This window comes from Herpailurus yagouaroundi, unplaced genomic scaffold (assembly GCF_014898765.1).
Source record: "Herpailurus yagouaroundi ecotype Mexico unplaced genomic scaffold, PumYag 141, whole genome shotgun sequence".
In the NCBI taxonomy this organism is placed as follows: Eukaryota; Metazoa; Chordata; class Mammalia; order Carnivora; family Felidae; genus Herpailurus; species Herpailurus yagouaroundi.
This window is the reverse complement of record NW_024412396.1, coordinates 66074101-66079520: the sequence shown is the minus strand read 5'-3', so window position 1 is coordinate 66079520 and position 5420 is coordinate 66074101.

The following is a 5420-nucleotide window of genomic DNA, read 5'->3' as shown; positions in this document are numbered from 1 at the left end:
AGCTGAAGTCGGACGCTCAACCGACTGCACCACCCAGGCGCCCCTCTTTTTAATTTTTTTAATGTTTACTTATTTTTGAGAGAAAGAGACAGAGCATGAGCAGGGGAGGGGCAGAGAGAGAGAGAGAGAGAGGGAGACACCGAATCGGAAGCAGGCTCCAGGCTCTGTGCTGATAGGCTCTGGGCCCACTCGGGGCCCAAACTTGTGAACTGTGAGATCATGACCTGAGCCGAAGTCGGATGCTCAACCGACTGAGCCACCCAGGCGTCCCCAACTTATCCTCATTTTATAGATGACAAAGCAGAGGCCCAGACTTGGCATCCCTTGCCTGAAGTCAGAGTTCTGATAAGGAAGGGGGGTGGGATTTGAAGGCAGCTCTGTCCTAACCTCTATATTACTCCACCTCCCAGCAGTTAAAAAATAATAGAATAAAACAAAAGGCAGGTGGCTCCCCAGGGCAGAACTGAATCTGGTAGGGAGAAGTCACAGAGAGGAAGCCTCTGTCTGGATTCAAGAAAGAACTGAACGCTGCCCGGTTGACCCCAAGTGGATCCACTGGTGAGACTCCTGTCCCAGGAGGTATGCAAGAAACAGCAGAAGCCGCTCACTAGGGATGACCTGATGGTCGGTTGGCTCCTGTGTCTGAAGCCAACAGAGGACCCTCCCCCCTCCCCCACCACACTCACCAGGGGTGAGCTCCCAGGAGGGGACCTCGCCCACGCCTGTCTCAGCAGCGCTCCAGAAGCAGCCACGTAACAGCCCCACCCCCGCGGACGCCTGACCCGTGGGTCGAGAAGCCCCCCGGGCGGGGGGGGGGGGGTGGTTCCCACGCAGGCTGCACAGTAGCTGAGTCAGGAGCTGCCTTGCTGTCACCACCGCCCCACAGCCCTGCCTGTGGCAGGTGCTGGAGGGAGACGGCTGCCCTGCCCACCGCCCCTGAGTGTCATTGTGTCACCCCCGCGTGCTCTTCTCCAGGCGCTGTCTTCCGCCTTCGCTGCTCTGGAGCACCTTCTGAGTGCCTACTGTGTACCAGGGCCGTGGTCAAGAAGCCGGTCTTGGAGTCCAACAGTGCTGGCTTCCCCACCCCTTTCCCGTGCCTCGGTTTCCCCATCGTCAAGACTGAGAGTACATGGCCCTGGCTGACGGGAGGACTACAGGAGCCGATGGACCTAAAGGGCATAGAAGGGTGCCTGGCACGCACCGGACAGCGGTCACTACTGCTCAATGAGATGGCAGAGGTGATCCCGCTTCAGTAAGTGAGGAAACGGGCTCAGAGAGCCACTGGCTCACGATCACATGGCCGGCAAGTGGCAGAGCCTGGACTAGAACCCACGAAGTTCAGACACCAAGCCCAGGTGGCTCGCCTCCCTCCTCCGCTCTTGGGGGGGTGGGGCGCCCAACCTCTGGCCCGCCCCAAACCTGACCGTGCCTCAGCCCCAGCCAGCAGCGCCCCTCACCCATGCTGTGGCTCACACCTGGGGGGTGTCCCTTAACGGCCCTCCCTCCCTGCTGCCCCCACTGGGCCTTCCCAGCCAGCTGCGGGCGGGGCTCTCAAAGAAAAGACCGCAAGGTTATGATACAACCGGGCAAGGGTTGGTAATGGCCGAGAGAAGGTAACGGGGAGCCGGAGAGCCTGGGATTCTGACCTGACTAGGAGCCTGTAGCTTCTCGACGGAGCCACCTTGACCCTTTCCTGCTCTGTCGGATGGGGTCATGTCACGCCATCTACCTCGCTGGGTTACTGGAGGGATGAGATGAGATCACACGTAAGAAGTCACCCCAAGGGTTGGTAAGGACTGAGAGAAATAGGAACTCTGGTGTCTGAAATGGTGTAGCTGCTGAAAAGAACAGTTTTTGGCTCCTCAGAAGGTTAAACACAGGATTCCGTGTGACCCACTCTTAGGTACAACCCAAAAGGATTCAAAAGAGATTCAAACGAGTACAAATATGCACATGTTCGTAGCAGCACCGTTCACAACAGCTAAAGGGCGGACACAACCCAAATGCCCACCGAGGCATGAACGGGTCAAGAGACCGGTCTGTCCATATATAGAAAGTTATTGAGCCCCAAAAAGGAGTGAAGTTCAGATATGCTACCCCACGCAGGCACTTTGAAAACGAACTGGAGGAAAGCTGGACACGATAAGTCACATACGGTCGGATCCCACTTCTATGAATGTCTGAAGTAGGTAAATCTGTGGACGCAGAAAGCAAATTCGTGGCTGCCTGGAGAGGAGAGACTGGGGGGCGGCTGCTTAATGATTTGGGGTTTCATTTGGGGGTGATGAACATGCTTTGGATCTCGTAGAGGTGGTGATTGTGCAATGCTGTAAATCAGCTAAATACCACCACATTTTTTCTCTTGAAAGAGTTGATTTTAAGTTGTGTGAATCTCACCTCATTAAAAAACCAAAAAGGGGCTGAGGCTGCTGGGTGGCTCAGTCGGTTAAGTGCCGGACCCTTTGGTTTCTGCTCAGGTCATGATCTCGAGGTTCGTGAGTTCAAGCCAGTCGGGCTCTGTGCTGTTAGCACGGAGCCTGATGGGGATTCTCTCTCTCTGCCCTTCTCCCGACTCGTGCTCCACCTCTCTCTATCAAAATAAATAAATAAACTTAAAAAAAAAAAAGGCAAAAAACAACAATAACAAAAAAAACAAAAAGGAGTTTGCACAAAGTGCCTGACATGACGGAGTCAGACAATTGACTTCAGGTCGCGGCTCAGCTGAGCTTTTCAGAATTTTCTGCCCTGAAGAGGAACAGAGAAATGGGTGCCCCCTGGAGGGGGTGTGGGGTCAGAGGAGGACATTTTAAATCTTGGAGATCCTCACAAAGTCCTTGACAGGAGAATGGGCAGAGAACCCAGCACAAGACAGGGACCCTTGCTTTGTTGTCCCTGGGGGGCAGGTGAAGCGTGTGGGCCCAAGGGCAAGACCACGAGGACAGCTGCGTCCACTTGATTCCTGGGTGAGGCAAGGCCGCCAGTTGAGAGGGGGAAGCCGGGAACACGTGTGGGACCGAGGGCAAGTGTGACATTAACTCAGACAGCATAGAGGGGTGTGGGAGGATTTGGGGGCAGGGCAGAGGCACCCAGGGCAGTGGCCAGGCTGTGGATCACATGGTCAGGGTGCTTCTCCAATAAATAACGCAGTTGGGGAACATCTTCCTGCACAAAGCCATGTTTACGTTGCACGCACTAGCTTCTCAGAACCGAGTTTTCGGGGTGCATGTGGATTGAGGCATTAGGAACATTTTGAAGATCTGTGACCAACGCTGAAAGCGTATTGGTAACTTGCTTTCCCCAAACTGTTCAGCTCTTGCCACCCCAGCAACCTAAAAGAGAGGGTTCTTTGCTGTTCCACCGCCAGAAGGCTGTCCTGTCATTAAAAACCAAATCCTTCCTAATTTGATAGGAAAGAGGAATATTTCACTATTGTGCTCGCAGCTGTTCCATTTCTTTGATTCATGTTGGAGTGAAACATGTTTTCATAAGCTTATTAGCTATTTGTCTTTTCTCTTAGTATAGACTGCCCTTTCGTGGCATATTTAAAGAGTCTCTAAGGCAAATCTCAGTGAAACAATGGCCACACAGCCCACGAGGGGCGAAGTTGGGAGCAAGCTTGTGGCTATTTATTTTTCCTGGCAGCTGTAATGGGCATGAATAAACAAAAAGCCAGTAAACTGAGTCAGGGCCACAAGCAGCATATTGGAAAGCTAATTTAAGATCAAAGGCTTTATTTAAACCGTCACCCCTCTCCTTATTACATACCCACCGACATACGCAAACATATGCCAACAACAGTGAGGAATTATTTACGGGGTTCTCTCTCAGCTGAGCTTTTTGTGACGACTTTTATTAATTATTGAATAATCCAATAAATAATTCATGATTTTCCTGCTGGGGAAGGCATGATCAAAAACTCATGAGTACAAGTCAAGTCAACCCACGGTCTTCCTGAAGCTGGGCTAAACCCTGATCGTATTTCCAGGCAGGGGTGAAGGAAGGCGTGAGCATGTGTATGTGTGTGCACATACATTTGAGAGTGTGCACACCCCTGCATGTTTGGCAATGAGTGTGGAAGCCTGTGTGTAAACAGGCGTGTGAGTGAGTGTGCATATGAATGCACGTAGAGCATACTATGTGAGTGCACGAGTGGAGGTATACATCTGGGAAAGAGTGAGTGGAAAAGGGATTTCTCTGCTGACTTCTTATTCTGCACATTGTTCTAACAGCTTTGGTCTCCAGTGGTGAGACTGGCGCATGAGTCAACTATTCTCCTGACCCAGCTAGGGTCATTACCTGCACAGATGTCACTTAATGAAAACATCCAGATTTCAAGGTAAAATAAAAAATATGCATGCACTGGGACCGGTAAGGAGCAGGGCAGGGGACAATGGGGAAAGATAAGGAACATGGCTTCCACCTTTTCCCCCTTGATCCCCCAAGCTGGGCTTCTCAGTGCTTGGTGCCTGATGTTACTGGGTCAAAAGGTTGGAAGAATACAAAAGATAAAGAGAAGCAGCAGCTCCTTTGAAAAGGAAGGCGAAGCAGGCAATCGACCCTGACCTCTGTGGCATCAGCATGGTTTCTTTCTGAGCCCTTTGGGGAGGGGCCTGGGGCTCAGCCCGAGGATGTGATGGCGCCTGCGGCCAATCTGAATACCCTGTGTCCCGCAGTTGTTCCTTATTTAGTGTTTCTGGGCTTCTACTTACCCCATCTTCATAGGGAATCCCTGCCTGACCATCACTGGGGGCCATCGCTAGAGCTTTGCAGAGAAGTGAGGGCTGCAGGCCTGGGGTCCCCAGGGCCTCTTGGGAGGTGGGAGGTGGAATGAATAGGAAACAAGGGATAGATCTCAGTCCGCATCTGGTCTCTACCACTCGCTGGCTGTGCGACGGGGCCAAGTTGCTCAGTTTCCTCAAGGGGAAGTGGGACACTACTAACTATGAGGTGGGAGGGGATGAACTAACAGGATTGTGTGGGGAACTAAGTGGGCTGACCCTGACACAGTGCCTGGCAGCTAGCCGGGTCAGGATAATAGTTTACTCATGCACTGCTCATCCCAAGGGGAAGCACCTGGGCATCCTCCGGTCCCCCAGTGCCCCAGGTTGGTGTCTGGTTGTATTACTAATTACTGAGAAACACGTGGTAAGAACTCCAGCTCTGGCTGCGGATACAACACTTCTCCGTCCAGTTCTCTCTTCTGGCTTCACGCCTTTTGAAGCCCCCATGTGCCAGCACATTTATGATCGCTCTTTCTGTTGTATACCCCCACTTTATCGTTATGAAACGTCCCTCTTTCTCCCACATAATGGGCTTTGCTCTGAAGTTTTCTCTCTCTAATATTAAGACAGTCACACAGCCGCTTTCCTTGGGTTACCATATGTGTGGTAACCCATCTCTTCCCATCCTTTAACTTTTAA